Source organism: Nerophis ophidion, linkage group LG02 (genome assembly GCF_033978795.1).
Source record: "Nerophis ophidion isolate RoL-2023_Sa linkage group LG02, RoL_Noph_v1.0, whole genome shotgun sequence".
Classification (NCBI taxonomy): Eukaryota; Metazoa; Chordata; class Actinopteri; order Syngnathiformes; family Syngnathidae; genus Nerophis; species Nerophis ophidion.
The window spans coordinates 61,550,133-61,568,393 of record NC_084612.1 but is presented as its reverse complement, the minus strand read 5'-3'; the positions used below and the strand labels follow the sequence as shown (position 1 = coordinate 61,568,393).

Here is an 18,261-nt window from a genome sequence, read left to right as displayed (position 1 = left end):
CTCTTGTTGCCTTATATGTATTTGACTTTATTAAATGTATTTATATTATCATCTGGTGCAGCCGGGCCAGAGCAGGAGGGGATAGAAAGAGACAAAAAGGAAGACAGAGGGGGAAATTGTGGGGACAAGAGCAGCAAACACAACAATAACAATAACAACAACAACAAAAGAACAACATCAGCAAATATGATATGTACAAATATGATGGTAAAAGTGATAGCAAAGAAGTAGTTAGTGAAAGAAATAGCAACCAAGAATTACTCAACCATTTTGAGGCTCCTGCGACTCACAACAACTTGTCATTGTATTCGATGCCACTCCATCAGGTGTTGTTATGTTGTACAGGGCTTACTCATTTCCTCTTTCTGCTGTAAAAATTGTGAATGATCCTCTTCACACTCCTGTAGGGAAACTTTGTTTTAATCAGAAAAATAACAGAAAAATACGCAGCTTATTCCAAAATGATTGTGTGTTCGTCTCCTGTATAATTGCGCTCTGGAGTATTGATTGATTGATTGAAACTTTTATAGTGGAGGCCCTTAGGGATATTTTCGTTCACTTTTGTCTAAAAGCGCCAAATTTGGCACAAGTTTAGCTCAGGGCATACTTAAAGGCCTACTGAAACCCACTACTACCCACCACGCAGTCTGATAGTTTATATATCAATGATGAAATATTAACGTTGCAACACATGCCAATACGGCTTTTTTAGTTTACTAAATTACAATTTTAAATTTCCCGGGAGTTTCGTCTTGAAAACATCGTGTAATGATGACGTGTACACAAGACGTCATGGGTTTTTCAAAAGTATGAGCGCTATGCACACACACAGCTGAAAGTCGTCTGCTTTAACGGCATAATTACACAGTATTTTGGAGATCTGTGTTGCTGAATCTTTTGCAATTTGTTCAATTAATTTTGGAAAAGTCACAGTAGAAAGATGTAGTTGGGAAGCTTTAGCCTTTAGCCACACAAACACACGGTGATTCCTTGTTTAAAATTCCCGGAGGCGAAAATTTACTATGTATCATGACAACATGAATCCAGACCACATGTCAACCAGCAAGTTTCGGTGAGAAAATTGTGATTAAAAAGTCGCTTCTTACCGGAGAAAAGCTGAGCTTGTGCCGTCCATGCAGCTACTGTGGACTTCCCTGAGACATTGGCGTCAAGACACCTGTGGAGACACCCTTCCGACTATCAGGTACTATTAAACTCACTAAAACACTAGCAACAAAATAGAAAGATAAGGGATTTCACAGAATTATCCTAGTAAATGTGTTTAAAAACATCGGAATCCGTCCCAATGCAATGGGGTTTTGTTTTTTTTAAATTGTTTTTTTTTTTCTAGTCTGTCGCTATCAAAATCCTCAAACACAAATCTTTCATCCTTACTCAAATTAATGGGGAAATTGGCGTTTTCCCAGTCCGAATAGCACTTTTTGTTGGAGGCTCCCATTAAAAACAATGTGAATATGTGAGGAGCCCCCACACTTGCGACGTCATCGTCTGCGACTTCCGGTAGATGCAGGGCTTTTCTCTTAGCACAGAAAGCTGCGAACTTTATCGTGGATGTTCTCTACTAAATCCTTTCAGCAAAAATATGGCAATACCGCGAAATGATTAAGTATGACAGTGGTTCTCAAAGGGGGGTAAGCGTACCCCTAGGGGTACTTGAAGGTATGCCAAGGGGTACGTGAGATTTTTTTTTTAAATATTCAAAAAATAGCAACAATATAAAAATCGTTTATAAATATATTTATTGAATAATACTTCAACAAAATAGGAATGTAAGTTCATAAACTGTGAAAAGAAATGCAACAATGCAATATTCAGTGTTGACAGCTAGATTTTTTGTGGACATGTTCCTTAAATATTGATGTTAAAGATTTCTTTTTTTGTGGAGAAATGTTTAGAATTAAGTTCATGAATCCAGATGGATCTCTATTACAATCCCCAAAGAGGGCACTTTAAGTTGATGATTACTTCTATGTGTAGAAATCTTTATTTATAATTGAATCACTTGTTTGTTTTTAGTTGTTTTTTTTTTTTCCAAATAGTTCAAGGAAGACCACTACAAATTAGCAATATTTTGCACTGTTATGCAATTTAACAAATCAGAAATTGATGACATATTGCTGTATTTTACTTCTTTATGTCTTTTTTTCAACCAAAAATGCTTTGCTCAGATTAGGGGGTACTTGAATTAATAAAATGTTCACAGGGGGTACATCACTGAAAAAAGGTTGAGAACCACTGAAGTATGACACATAGAATGGACCTGCTATCCCCGTTTAAATAATAAAATTTCATTTCAGTAGGCCTTTAAGTGATTTAGCTAGGGCACCCGCGCCGGTGAAATTTGGGGTCGCCACAGCGGCCAATCAAATATGGTCGCAACTTGTAATTGCTTGTGTCATTTGTAACATCCATCCATCCATTTTCTGCCGCTTATTCCCGTTCGGGGTCGCGGGGGGCGCTGGCGCCTATCTCAGCTACAATCGGGCGGAAGGCGGGGTACACCCTGGACAAGTCGCCACCTCATTTGAAACAGATGAGCTACAAATGTAAACTTTGTGTCAATTTCATGTGTTTTGACAATTAGAAATGTGTTGGGTGTGTTCCATCCATCCATTTCCTACCGCTTATTCCCTTTGGGGTGGCGGGGGGCGCTGGTGCCTATCTCAGCTACAATCGGGCGGAAGGCGGGGTACACCATGGACAAGTCCCCAACTCATCGCAGGGCTTTTGGGGTGTGTTTAGACCCCTAATTTTGCATATTTTCAAGTGACATTTTGCTGTTCTGAAGACATTGGATGTAAATTGGGCAAAACCTGGTGGAACATGCATGATTCCTTTCTAAAGTTTACATGAAATGTCACGGGTGAGGAGGCGGGGGGGGGAAACTGCATTTTTCTACTTTTAGGTTTATGTTTCTGTTAAAACAGAAACCTATATTACAAGGAGGAGTGGGGGGTGGGGGGTAACACTGACTTTCTCTAATTTTACTAATGTTACAATGAAATATTTCTGTAGCTTTTTATTTTATCTGTGTTGAAATATATGTGCAATACAATTTGGTAGATAATGGCTATGTTGTTAAAGGCCTACTGAAACCCACTACTATGGGCGGCATAGCTCGGTTGGTAAAGCGGCCGCGCCAGCAACTTGAGGGTTGCAGGTTCGATTCCCGCTTCCGCCATCCTAGTCGCTGCTGTTGTGTCCTTGGGCAAGACACTTTACCCACCTGCTCCCAGTGCCACCCACACTGGTTTAAATGTGACTTAGATATTGGGTTTCACTATGTAAAGCGCTTTGAGTCACTGGAGAGAAGCGCTACATAAATATAATTCACTTCACTTCACTACTACCGACCACGCAGTCTGATAGTTTATATATCAATGATGAACTATTAATTTCTTCAATTAATAATGGCGACTATAAAGAAGAATGCATTTGGTGGAAAGCGGTGGATTGCAGCCGGTGTTTCTTTGTTTGTTGCGAAGCTTTAATATGGAACAGAGCGGTCAAGCGAACATGTTTCCCGACCACATGTTAACCGGCAGGTTTCGGTGAGAAAATTGTGGTAGTACGTCGGCTCTTACCGGAGACATTAGCGGAGCTTGCGTCCTGCTGCAGCAGCTGTCAAAAAGGCAGCTGCGACTTTCTTGGCTCCTCCATGGCTTCCACTGGCGGTCACCAAACCCCTCCGAATTTCATGTATGACTTTATAATCTCACTAAAAGCCTAGTAACACAATATTCAGATAAGGGATTTTCCAGAATTATCCTAGTAAATGTGTATAATAATATCTGAATCGTTCTCACTGCCATCGCCTTTTTTTCTTCTTTTTTCTAATGCTTCACTCTAACTTTCCTCGTCCACGAATCGTTCATCCTCGCTCAAATTAATGGGGAAATTGTCGCTTCCTCATTCAGAATCGCTCGCGCTGCTGGTGGCTATGATTGTAAACAATGTGAGGATGTGAGGAGCCCTCACACCGGTGACGTCACACGCACATCGTCTGCTACTTCCGGTACAGGCAAGGCTTTTTTATTAGCGACCAAAAGTTGTAAACTTTATCGTCGATGTTCTCTACTAAATCCTTTCAGCAAAAATATGGCGATATCGCGAAATGATCAAGTATGATACATAGAATGGACCTGCTATCTCCGTTTGAATAAGAAAATCTCATTTCAGTAGGCCTTTAATATGGAAATTAAAGTGCTCCAATAAATAAATGATCATAAATCTGATCATTCCAGTATGTTTCTGTTGCTCAAAAAATCTAGACTAGTTTTCCAAAAAAGTATCAAAAGTTAAGGTACATCTAATTTTTACATGCTAATATGCTAATTAGGTGTCCAGACACACCCAATCATAAAGATGATTTGTCCATCATATTTTTAATTGTCAAAAAAAAAGGAAATAGACACCAAGTTTGGATTTTCAGCTCATCTGGTTCAAATGTAGAGGCAAAAGCATGTTCAGATGGTGGCCAAATTGGATCAGCCGCTGTGGCGAGAGACTGTTTACCACCTGTTTTGGACTTGTGAAAGCACTCGATCACTACAGCAGGGCATCTGTCGTTTCAACCTGGGCGATATTCATGATAAATGTGTGCTTTATCTTAAAGATGTGCTATTTGGATTTACACCGTATGAGAAAACATTTGAAAAGGAATTTTACCTTTGCAACCAACTGCTACTATTGTCTAAGTTTTATATTCATAATAGGGCTGGGCAATATATCGATATACTCTAGGGGTGTCCAAACTTTTTCCACTGAGGGCCGTACACTGAAAAATCAAAGAAAGCTGGGGCCATTTTGATCTTTTTTATTTTAAAAACCAATACAATATATGTATAGAAATATACATTTAGGCCTCCACTCAGGCTTGATCCCGGGGACACCAAAGGGTTTTGGTCAAAAAAATATTAAAATGTGTCATTATTAATCCATCCATCCATCCATTTTCTACCGCTTTATCCCTTTTGGGGTCGCGGGGGGCGCTGGCGCCTATCTCAGCTACAATTGGGCGGAAGGCGGGGTACACCCTGGACAAGTCGCCACCTCATCGCAGGGCCAACACAGATAGACAGACAACATTCACTCACAATACGAAGTTCCTGCAGTCCTGGGTTCAAATCCAGGCCCGGGATCTTTCTGTGTGGAGTTTGCATGTTCTCCCCGTGAATGCGTGGGTTTCCTCCGGGTACTCCGGCTTCCTCCCACTTCCAAAGACATGCACCTGGGGGATTATTTAGTATTATTATTATTTATTAGGTCTATCTGTCAATATAACATTTTGAAAAAAAATAAGTTGTATGCTTCTTTTCTCAAAGAAAACCATTTTTTTATAGAAAAAACTAAATATGCATTATTTTCACCAAATTAAATTTTTAAGTGGAATATTTCAGATTAAATAATAATTGTGCCTGCGATGAGGTGGCGACTTGTCCAGGGTGTACCCCGCCTTCCGCCCGATTGTGGCTGAGATAGGCGCCAGCGCCCCCCGCGACCACAAATGGATGGATGGACGCATAATAATTGTAGCTTTAAAAAGGTCAATAAGTCATAACAACATTGAATTTATTTATAATTTAACAAAAACGTGTGGCAAACAAAATATGCAACATTTTACACAAAAAATATTTCAAAGTGGAATATTCAACGTGACGTAATTGGTACCTTGAACAGGTCAATAATTCATAATGACATTGATTTTAATTCATTATTCTTTTTTAAGAAAGAAACAGCCTGCAGGGCAGCTTTGTGTTATTAGAGTCAAAATTGCAATATTTTCTTGTTAAATTTCACCTCTTTGCTCTTTTTTTACCACTTTATATGTTTTGTATTTTTTTAATCGTATTTTTAGAATGTGCCGTTGGGCTGTTAAAAAATTCCCTGCGCGCCGCAAATGACCGCGGGGCCGCACTTTGGACATCCCTGATATACTCAATATATCGCGGGTTTGCGATATAGAAATTGACTATATTGCTTTTAGCTGCGGGCATTACACTACAGGCTTTTATCACTCTTTCTTGTCTCTCCTTCTCACAGAGAGATAAAACAAGCGCACCTTCTTACATACGTCACATTCGTATACGCCCTCGCGAAGCAGAGAGGTAGCGGCATGGGTAACATTAGCTGTGGTGCGAGTGGTAAAATGAGAGAAAGAAGGTGCGAATCTGGTAACAAATGAAGGAAGAATTAATTCCGAAGAAAAACAGCACGGGATTATTCGACTGGCGGTTGTTTGGCTTCAAGTGGGAATATGTCGAACAGACAACCGTAATTTGTCGTGTGTAGGCCAAAAGCGTTGCTGCTAATATGTGGCATCATTTTAAAAGTCACCCGCTAGAGCAGTGGTTCGCAACCTTTTTTCAGTGATGTACCCCCTGTGAATTTTTTTTAAATTCAAGTACCCCCTAATCAGAGCAAAGCATTTTATGTTGAAAAAAAAAAAAAAAAAGAAGTAAAATACAGCACTATGTCATCAGTTTCTGAATAATTAAATTGTATTACAGTGCACAATATTGCTCATTTGTAGTGGTCTTTCTTGAACTATTTGGAAAAAAAGGTGTAAAATAATTAAAACTTGTTGAAAAATAAACAAGTGATTAAATTATAAAAAAAATATTTCTACACATAGAAGTTATCATCAACTTAAAGTTCCCTCTTTGGGGATTGTAATAGAGATCCATCTGGATTCATGAATTTAATTCTAAACATTTCTTCACAAAAAAATAAATCTTTAACATCAATATGTATGGAACATGGCCACAAAAAAATCTAGCTGTTAACACTGAATATTGCATTGTTGCATTTCTTTTCACAGTTAATGAACTTACATTCATATTTTGTTGAAGTATTATTCAATAAATATATTTATAAAGGATTTTTGAATTGTTGCTATTTTTAGAATATTTTCAAAAATCTCACATACCCCTTGGTATACCTTCAAGTACCCCCAGGGGTACGCGTGCCCCCATTTGAGAACCACTGCGTTAGAGAATGAAGAGTGCTTGAAACTCCGCATGTCAACATTTCCGTTTGGTGCCACACTAACAAAATGCCGAGGCAACCATTTCCAGATCAACACCGTATGAAAAAAATTGTCAACAACAGAAGGAGATAACATCCGCAGGAACCTACCACAGAGCGAAGGACATACACTATTGTATTTCCTATTATGCAGCTCACTTTTATTTGACAGTTATTGAAAAATGTTGTGTAACATCATGCACAAAAGTGCAATTTATTTGTTTTAAACTGTTGTAGTGGTGTTCTGTACAAAAAGTACACTTTAATGTAGTGTTGTTTTGATATGTCATCTTAGTGACATCATGCACTAAAGTGCATGATGTTTTAAAATGTCTCTGACAATCTTGCACTTTCTGTTTTGGAAATGACATGAATGTTTGTGCCACTGCTTAATAACTGTTTAATAAATACTGTTTTGTTGAATTGACTTAATTGGGATTTACCTCTCTGCATGGAAGTTTAAAATGAGCATATAATAATGCAGTAGGAAAAAGAATGTTTTAATGTAGACACATAGAATTATCATACTGCTGTGATTATATGCATCAAGTGTTCATATAAGGCTAAGGCAAAATATCGCCATATATATCGTTTATCGTGACATGGCCCAAAAAATATCGAGATGTTAATAAAAGGCCATACCGCCCAGCCCTAGGTGAAATAGTTTACAATTATAAAATATAGTAACAATTAGTTTAATCCCATTGATAATTTTTAAACTTTGATGTTCCAGGCAATCTAATTTTCAGTGAATGTATAGGATAGGCAAATATAAGCTTTGGCTTCAGCCCATTCCTTTTGATATCTTTCTTTTTCTTTTCTTTTTGTGTGTAAATGTGTATGATTGTTAAATTTGTATAATATGTACTGTTAAACTTTTCACACAAAATTGTTGATAACATGACCAAAATCAACTTATTTCATTCTTTCATTCAATATTGTAAAAAAAAAAAAAAGGTTTTGAAAATAAAATTCAAAATTAAAAAATCACAAAATACAGCTACAGAAAGCTGAACTAGGCTAGTATTTTTTAACTATTTTAAAAAAATATAATACAATAGAAACAAATCTACTTGTTGTTGTATGACAGGGGTGTCCAAACTTTTTCCACCGAGGGCCGCAAACTGAAAAATCAAAGCAAGCGGGGGCTATTTTCATATTTTTTTTATTTTAAAAACCAATGCAATATATAGATAAAAATATACATTTAGGCCTCCACTCAGTTATGATCCCGGGGACCCCACAGGGTTTTGGTAAAAAAAAATATTAAAAATGTGTCATTATTCAGTATTACTATTTTAATTATTTTCCAAGTTTTAAATCTCTAGATCAGGGGTCACCAACACGGTGCCTGCGGGCACCAGGTAGCCCGTAAGGACCAGATGAGTAGCCCGCTGGCCTGTTCTAAAAATAGCTCAAATAGCAGAACGTACAACATTTTTAATTCTAAGAGAGACAAAACTCCAATAGAATTTGAAAATCCAAGAAAATGTTTTAAAGATTTGGTCTTCACTTGGTTAAATAAATTCATTAATTTTTTTAGTTTGCTTCTTATAACTTTCAGAAAGACAATTTGAGAGAAAAAATACAACCTTAAAAATAATTTTAGGATTTTTAAACACATATACCTTTTTATCTTTTAAATTCCTTCCTCTTCTTTCCTGACAATTTAAATCAATGTTCAAGTATTTTTTTTTAATTGTAAAGAATAATAAATACATTTTGATTTAATTCTTCATTTTAGCTTCTGTTTTTTCGACAAAGAATATTTGTGAAATATTTCTTCAAACTATTCTGGCAAATCCAGAAAATCTGTAGAATCAAATTTAAATCTTATTTCGAAGTCTTTTAAAATTTCTTTTAAAATTTTTGTTCTGGAAAATCTAGAAGAAATAATGATTTGTCTTTGTTAGAAATATAGCTTGGTCCAATTTGTTATATATTATAACGAAGTGCAGATTGGATTTTAACCTATTTAAAACATGTCATCAAAATTCTAAAATTAATCTTAATCAGTAAAAATTATTAATGATGTTTCATAAATTATTTTTTTATTTTTTTCAAAAAGATTCGAATTAGCTAGTTTTTCTCTTCATTTTTTTCGGTGGAATTTTGAATTTTAAAGAGTCGAAATTGAAGAAAAATTATGCTTGGAAATTTAATTATCATTTTTTTCGTGTATTCTCTTCTTCCAAACCGTTCAATTAAGTGTTTTTTTCATCATTTATTCTCTACAAAAAAGGAAAAAAAATGTAAGACGGAATGAAAGACAGAAATACCCATTTTTTTTAATATATATAGATTTATTTATTCAAGGTAAATTGAGCAAATTGGCTATTTCTGGCAATTTATTTAAGTGTGTATCAAAATGGTAGCCCTTCACATTAATCAGTACCCAAGAAGTAGCTCTTGGTTTCAAAAAGGTTGGTGACACCTGGTATAGATCAAGATTAGGAAAAAAAATGGAAAAAACACAAAATTTGGAATAGTTTCACCCAATAACTTTTTTTAGATGGAATATTTTAAATTATATAATAATTGGAGCGTTAATTCTGGATTTTGATTCATTATTATTTTTGGAGCAATGACACGATTCACAATAAAATAATTGGGATTCCAAAAGTGTCCTACTCATTAAAGTGTTAAAAAAATTAATTTTACATTTTTTTTACTGTTTACTTTTAGCACAATAATCTCGAGATCAACTTCGGATGTATCCGTCATTTTTAAGTTTCATTATTGTTTACGTTTTTTGTTTGTATGTTTTAGGCCCTTCTTTAAAAAAAAAAAACAGCTCAGTTTTTTATATGGGAAAACACAAAATATGCAACATTTTCCCCAAAATATATTTCAAAGTGGAATATTTAATGTGACGTAATCGGAGCCTTGAATAGGTCAATAATTTTGATTCATTATTATTTTTTACAGAAAGAAACAGCCTGCATGGCAGCTTTGTGTTGTAAGAGTAAGCATTGCAACAAGTTCTTGTTACATTTCACCTCTTTGCTCTGTTATATCACTTTTTATGTTTTTAATTTTTTTCAATTGTATTCTTAAAATGTGCCGTTAAAAAATAACCCCTGCTTATGCGAAGACACTTTGATCACGTGACATGACACCAGCTGTTTGAGACTAGTGCTGAACAGAAACCTCCTATAACAGTTGACTAAAAAAACGGTCTTTTTGTATATCTCTGATTATCATAATAACCACAATTGTCAGTTTAAAAACGATAAAACCTTACCAAGAACCCTAAAATGCAGTGAATAGTTGTACTTATCTGTTAGGTCCGGAGCTTCAACGTTACTTGCGTTACCTTAATTGCGGTAGCATTTTCTTTTTCTACTTCATTCTGACATCGCTAAATAAGGTGAACTGACCACAATCGCCCCCTAGTGTACAAGAGACACACTGCATGTGGCCGGCAGTCACAGGTATGGATTGATTGATTGATTGAAACTTTTATTAGTAGATTGCACAGTTCAGTACATATTCCGTACAATTGACCACTAAATGGTAACACCCAAATAGGTTTTTCAACTTGTTTAAAGGCCTACTGAAACCCACTACTACCGACCACGCAGTCTGATAGTTTATATATCAATGATGAAATATTAACATTGCAACACATGCCAATACGGCCTTTTTAGTTTACCAAATTGCAATTTAAAATTTTCCACGGAATTTCTTGTTGAAAACGTCGCAGAATGATGACACGTGCGCGGCTAAAAGTCGTCTCTTTTCATCGCGCAATTAAACAGTATTCTGGACATCTGTGTTGCTGAATCTTTTTCAATTTGTTTAATCGACAATGGAGAAGTCAAAGTAAAAAGATGGGAGTTGGGAAGCTTAGCTTTAGCCACAAAAACACACAGTGGTTCTTTGTTTAAAATTCCCGGAGGTGAAGCTTTATTATGGATCAGAGCGGTCAAGCGAACATGGTTCCCGACCACTTGTCAACCGGCAGGTTTCGGTGAGAAAATTGTGGTAAAAAGTCGCCTCTCACCGCAGATCAGCTGAGCTTGAGCCGTCGACTTCCCTCAGAGACTGGCCTCACACACCCCTCCGACTATCAGGTACTATTTAATCTCAATACAACACTAGCAACACAATAGAAAGATAAGGGATTTCCCAGAATTATCCTAGTAAATGTGTCTAAAAACATCTGAATCTGTCCCAATGCAATCGCCTTTTTTTTTTACTTTGTTTTTTTTTTCCTAGTCCTTCACTATCAATATCATCATCCACAAATCTTTAATTCTCGCTCAAATTAATGGGGAAATTGTCGTTTTCTCGGTCCGAATAGCTCTTACTGCTGGAGGCTCCCATTACAAACAATGTGAGGACATGAGGAGCCCTCACACTTGTGACGTCATCGTCTGCGACTTCCGGTAAAGGCAAGGCTTTTTTATCAGCACCAAAAGTTGCGAACTTTATCGTCGATGTTCTCTACTAAATCCATCCATCCATCCATCCATCATCTTCCGCTTATCTGAGGTCGGGTCGCGGGGGCAACAGCCTAAGCAGGGAAACCCAGACTTCCCTCTCCCCAGCCACTTCGTCTAGCTCTTCCCGGGGGATCCCGAGGCGTTCCCAGGCCAGCCGGGAGACATAGTCTTCCCAACGTGTCCTGGGTCTTCCCCGTGGCCTCCTACCAGCTGGACGTGCCCTAAACACCTCCCTTGGGAGGCGTTCGGGTGGCATCCTGACCAGATGCCCGAACCACTTCATCTGGCTCCTCTCCATGTGAAGGAGCAGTGGCTTTACTTTGAGTTCCTCCCGGATGGCAGAGCTTCTCACCCTATCTCTAAGGGAGAGCCCCGCCACACGGCGGAGGAAACTCATTTCGGCCGCTTGTACCCGTGATCTTATCCTTTCGGTCATGACCCAAAGCTCATGACCATAGGTGAGGATGGGAACGTAGATCGACCGGTAAATTGAGAGCTTTGCATTCTGGCTCAGCTCCTTCTTCACCACAACGGATCGGTACAACGTCCGCATTACTGAAGACGCCGCACCGATCCGCCTGTCGATCTCACGATCCACTCTTCCCTCACTCGTGAACAAGACTCCTAGGTACTTGAACTCCTCCACTTGGGGCAGGGTCTCCTCCCCAACCCGGAGATGGCACTCCACCCTTTTCCGGGCGACAACCATGGACTCGGACTTGGAGGTGCTGATTCTCATTCCGGTCGCTTCACACTCGGCTGCGAACCAAAATATGGCAATATCGCGAAATGATCAAGTATGACACATAGAATGGACCTGCTAGCCCCGTTTGAATAAGAAAATCTCATTTCAGTAGGCCTTTAAGTCGGGGTCCACGTTAATCAATTCATGAGATTAGAGCATTGGAAACTGTAGCTGTGAATATAGGAAAAACTGTATTATTTGTCAAATTAGACTCATTTAGTGCATAAACTGTATTGACTGTAAAAAGTTACATGCAGCAGGCAAGGCAGCACAAATCTTCAATGATTACTTCATCCATCCATCTTCTTCCGCTGATCCGAGGCCGGGTCGCGGGGGCAGCAGCCTAAGCAGGGAAGCCCAGACTTGATTACTTAAAATTTAGGTAAAAACTTTATTTTTGCTCATTTGTGTCAGTAGAAATATTCACATTTGAGCCAAAAAGAATGTATCTTCTAAACCTTCTGCAGTAAATTGTATATGTTTTTATATTTTACACCCCCCTCCACACACACACACACACACACACTACAATTGTAGTCTAAAAAACATTTTAAAAAAAATTGATAACTCAGAAGTTACTCACAAGTTACTTAGTTTTTTCACGGAATACCTACCGTATTTTCCAGACTATAAGGCGCACTTAAAATCCTTTTTTTTTGTTTCTCAAAACTCAACAGTGCGCCTTATAACCCAGTGCGCCTAATGTACAAAATGATTCTGGTTTTGCTTACCGACCTCGAAGCTATTTTATTTGGTACGTGGTGTAATGATAAGTGTGACCAGTAGATGGCAGTCACACATAAGAGATAAGTGCAAACTGCACAATGATGGCAATATGACTCAAGTAAAGAAGACCAACATTTTATATGTTCCATTGAAAATATAGAACATTACACACAGCGCTCAAAAATCTATCAGGGGGGCACAGGTCTGGTGGCCATGGATCAAGTGCTGGCTGTCCAGAGTCAGGACCCGAGGTGAACCGCTCGCCTGTCCATCAATTGGGGACATCTCTGGGCTGCTGACCCGTGTCCACTGGGGATTGATTGTCTACTACTGGCCCCACTATGGACTGGACTCTCACTATTATGTTAGATCCACTATGGACTGGACTTTGACAATATTATGCCAGACCCACTCGGCATCCATTGCATCCGGTCTCCCCTAGAGAGGGGGTATTGGGGGGATCACCGACATCTGCAGTCCTCTCCAAGGTTTCTCATACTCATTCATAATGACATCCTACTGGGTTGTGAGTTTTTCCTTGCCCTTATGTGGGCTCTGAACTGAGAATGCTGTTGTTGCTGGTGCAGCCCTTTGAAACACTTGTGATTTAGGGCTACATAAATAAACATTGATTGATTGATTGATTGATTGATTGATCTCTTATAAGATAAAATTTCTTGCAATTTTCATATTCTTGCGACTGCATCCTTCCAGACGGACTATCACAAAACCGCAGGCCCTCTCAGCGGGCACCTACAGCAAGCTAAAAGTAGGTTCCGTGGTCCAGATCGCGCTTTGATTGTTGTGTTCAGAGAAGGGAAGGAGGCGACAACCAGGGCAGAACTGCGGTTTTCAAGGTTTATTTTAAACCTTTGATGAATACGTGGCGTGTGTATGCTACTCTAAGTGAGTGAGTGTGGACTATGTGGGACGGCGTGGCGCAGTGGGAGAGTGGCCGTGCGCAACCCGAGGGGCCCTGGTTCAAATCCCACCTAGAACCAACCTCGTCACGTCCGTTGTGTCCTGAGCAAGACACTTCACCCTTGCTCCTGATGGGTGCTGGTTGGCGCCTTGCATGGCAGCTCCCTCCATCAATGTGTGAATGTGTGTGTGAATGGGCAAATGTGGAAGTAGTTTCAAAGCGCTGTGATTACCTTGAAGGTAGAAAAGCGCTATACAAGTACAACCCATTTATCATTATCATTTATGTGTGATATTAATAAAGTAAATGTCACCAAGAGTTGTTGTCTGTGAGTGTTGGTTGTTTCTTTCGTCGAATCAAGAGGGGCAAGGCGAAGAGGCAGTTGGTGGACAGGCAAGGGGTCATGGTCTGGGTCCGAGCAGGGAGGTCGTCCATCGAGGAGGGCAGTCAGGAATCCGGATGGATGTCGAGTGACAAGGCACGATCACGGAACACGGGAGTCATGGAAGGCTAGCGGCGTTCTAGCAAAGGTTCCTCGGGTCCGCTGGTCTTTATGCCGCTCCCTTTCATCAAGACCAGGTGTGTTGATTATCGATTGTCTGCAGGCTCATTGCTGCCTGGGCGTGCTGCGCTCAGCACGAGCAGGGGCGCGTCTGAGCGCGCTGTCAGCGGAGGCACGGCAGCTCCAGTTGCCGAGGAAACGCGGGTGTGAACGACTCCAGCCGTCACCGTGTGGGTTGCATGGATCATTTAGGAAGGACATCGCGTCGAGCAGGTTTGACTCTTTCATTTTTTCAAATATGCAAGGGTCTGCGTCGATCGGGTCGCTTTTCAGCTCCGCCTCCTCCGCTGCTCGTCTCTGTCGGCTTTTCGGTGATGTCGTCTTCCCCTGGGGCTCATTCTCTGATCGTTATTGTTTTGGTTGCTTCTGCCGTGCTGCAGTCCTGCGGACACTCCACCTCTTCCTCCTGATCTCTCCTCCTTCTCCCCTTTTATACACTGAGGAGAGATAGCCAGATTGTGAGCCGGTGGGTTTGTCACGCACCTGATTTTGATTGTTGCAGCGTCGCTCCAGGCACGTCTTGCTTCTCCGTTCCACTGCATTCTCCGCCTCCTGGCCGCCATCTTGAGCCGGGCCAAAGCATGTCCCGCCTCTCCACAGCGGGTTTGAGTCCGCGTCGTGACATTGATACAGCATAGAGAAAAGTGTGTTACGTTTATGTGCTGCATGTCAACATTGTGACAAAACACCACAGGTTGCGGTATGATGCCATAAGTATGGAGGGAAATGAGTTTCTCCATGGTGATAGTCATCTACTGTACACACAAAAACCTCATTTAAATGAGGTGGTCTGTACCTCCTTTGCACTTTTTATCATTTATACACATAATATTGGTCAATCACTCGCAACCAACTAATAATTTGCACTGTTTGGCGTGTGTTATTTGGAGCTTAGTAGTTTAGACCCACAGAGTATTAAAAGTGACGCCTCAATAATTTATATTCCTGGCGGTAATAATTAATTCCTATTCCCACTTTTAATGCTGTCACGTTACTTGTGTCACAAGAGGCGTGTGGAGGTAAACCCCGTGTCAGGTTGCCAGGTAACCACAGAGCCATCATCATCATCATCAACGGCCTTCTTGCTATGCGATCAGAGGGACGATAATGATTATTGTCTTACAGTTGCATTTATTTCCTGTGAGACTTTGCATTCGCTCCTCCGGCCGGTTATTAATGGTAGCCACCACCCTCGAGTCGTAGAAATGAGTCAAATAGTCCAAGCCAAAGGTGTGCTCACCAACACACAAATGTGTGCTTTTACAAATGTAATCGCTCCTCCTGACGTTTATTCATAAAATTGCCAAATCGCATAATGGTAATAAATATCAAGACTTGACATAAACCAGAAAATAAAAATATAAAAAATACTCACGTGCGTACACATATGAAGAAAGATGTGTGAAATTACAAATGAGTCGCTCCTCTTGTCGGTTATTAATAATAAATGTCGACCTAGCACTGGGTGGTCGGCAACCCAAAAGGTTGAAAGAAAAACAAACAAAAAAATCGGTCTGGAGCCGTAAAAAATGTAAAGACTTATACAAGTTTTATAATGAAGGCAACACATGATGTAAGTGTCTATATTAGTTATATTAGCCTACTATCACAATGACTTCTTAAAAAAGTTTTATTTAAGTGTTATAATGAAGGCAACACATGATGTAAGTGTCTATATTAGTTATATTAGCCTACTATCACAATGACTTCTTAAAAAAGTTTTATATAAGTGTTATAATGAAGGCAACACACGATGTAAGTGTCTATATGAGCTATATTAGCCTACTATCAAAATGACTGTAAAATGTTTATATAAGTGTTATAATGAAGGCAACACATGATGTAAGTGTCCATATTAGGTATAATAGCCTACTATCAAATTACTTTAAAAACAGTTTTATATAAGTATTATAATGAAGGCAACACATGATGTAAGTGTCTATATTAGCTATAATAACCTACTATCAAATTTCTTTAAAAAAAATTTATATACAGTATGTGTTATAATGAAGGCAACACATGATGTAAGTGTCTATATTAGCTATAATAGCATAATATCAAACTACTTTTAAGAAGTTTTATATTAGTGTTATAATGAAGGCAACACATGACATAAGTGTCTATATGAGCTATATTAGCCTACTATCACAATGACTTCTTAAAAAAGTTTTATATAATTGTTATAATGAAGGCAACACATGATGTAAGTGTCTATATTAGCTATATTAGCCTACTATCAAATTACTTTAAAAAAAGTTTTATATAAGTGTTATAATGAAGGCAACACATGATGTAAGTGTCTATATGAGCTATATTAGCCTACTATCAAAATGACTGTAAAATGTTTATATAAGTGTTATAATGAAGGCAACACATGATGTAAGTGTCCATATTAGGTATAATAGCCTACTATCAAATTACTTTAAAAACAGTTTTATATAAGTATTATAATGAAGGCAACACATGATGTAAGTGTCTATATTAGCTATAATAACCTACTATCAAATTTCTTTAAAAAAAATGTATATATGTGTTACAATGAAGGCAACACATGATGTAAGTGTCTATATTGGCTATAATAGCATACTATCAAACTACTTTTAAGAAGTTTTATATTAGTGTTATAATGAAGGCAACACATGACATAAGTGTCTATATGAGCTATATTAGCCTACTATCACAATGACTTCTTAAAAAAGTTTTATATAATTGTTATAATGAAGGCAACACATGATGTAAGTGTCTATATTAGCTATATTAGCCTACTATCAAATTACTTTAAAAAAAGTTTTATATAAGTGTTATAATGAAGGCAACACATGATGTAAGTGTCTATATGAGCTATATTAGCCTACTATCAAAATGACTGTAAAATGTTTATATAAGTGTTATAATGAAGGCAACACATGATGTAAGTGTCCATATTAGGTATAATAGCCTACTATCAAATTACTTTAAAAACAGTTTTATATAAGTATTATAATGAAGGCAACACATGATGTAAGTGTCTATATTAGCTATAATAACCTACTATCAAATTTCTTTAAAAAAAAATGTATATATGTGTTACAATGAAGGCAACACATGATGTAAGTGTCTATATTGGCTATAATAGCATACTATCAAACTACTTTTAAGAAGTTTTATATTAGTGTTATAATGAAGGCAACACATGACATAAGTGTCTATATGAGCTATATTAGCCTACTATCACAATGACTTCTTAAAAAAGTTTTATATAATTGTTATAATGAAGGCAACACATGATGTAAGTGTCTATATTAGCTATATTAGCCTACTATCAAATTACTTTAAAAAAAGTTTTATATAAGTGTTATAATGAAGGCAACACATGATGTAAGTTGTCAGGCTTGCCACTGACAGTTTGTTTGGGTTTTAGTGTGTATTTAGTATGCCTGTTTTTAGTTCCTGTCAGCGCTCTTATTTTGTCTGTTTCCTGTTTTTTTCCCTGTGCGCTGTTTCTCCTCAGCTGCGGCTGATTGGCACCTGGCCACACCTGGGGTCAATCAGCCCACTCCTATTTGAACCTGTTTTGTCCTCCAGTCGAGTGCTGGTTTATTGATTTGTCGATGTCACTTCTTCTCGCTCTTGTCATGTATTATCGCTCCTATCGTGTCGTACTGCGTCTTTGCAGCATAGCGGTAAGCTATATTTGTTAGATGTTTGTAGCTTACTGTGTTTTGTTCCCTGCTTCCAGTTTGTTTTCATATTACAAGTACAACTTCTGTTTTCCTGCTCAATACCCGCTAGCTTCCACGCTAGGCCCCTTTTTGTTTTTGCTAGCTTCCAT

General features: G+C 38.4%; 1 long non-coding RNA gene across 1 annotated transcript in view; it reads right to left on the bottom strand.

The window, feature by feature from the left end:
• The window catches only part of LOC133543449 (uncharacterized), a 70,030-nt gene extending 69,631 nt beyond the window's left edge, over window positions 1-399 (bottom strand). The window contains exon 1 of the long non-coding RNA XR_009804381.1: window positions 267-399. This is a non-coding gene — a long non-coding RNA (uncharacterized LOC133543449). The remainder of the gene's footprint in view (window positions 1-266) is intronic.
• Window positions 400-18,261: the final 17,862 nt, after the last annotated feature.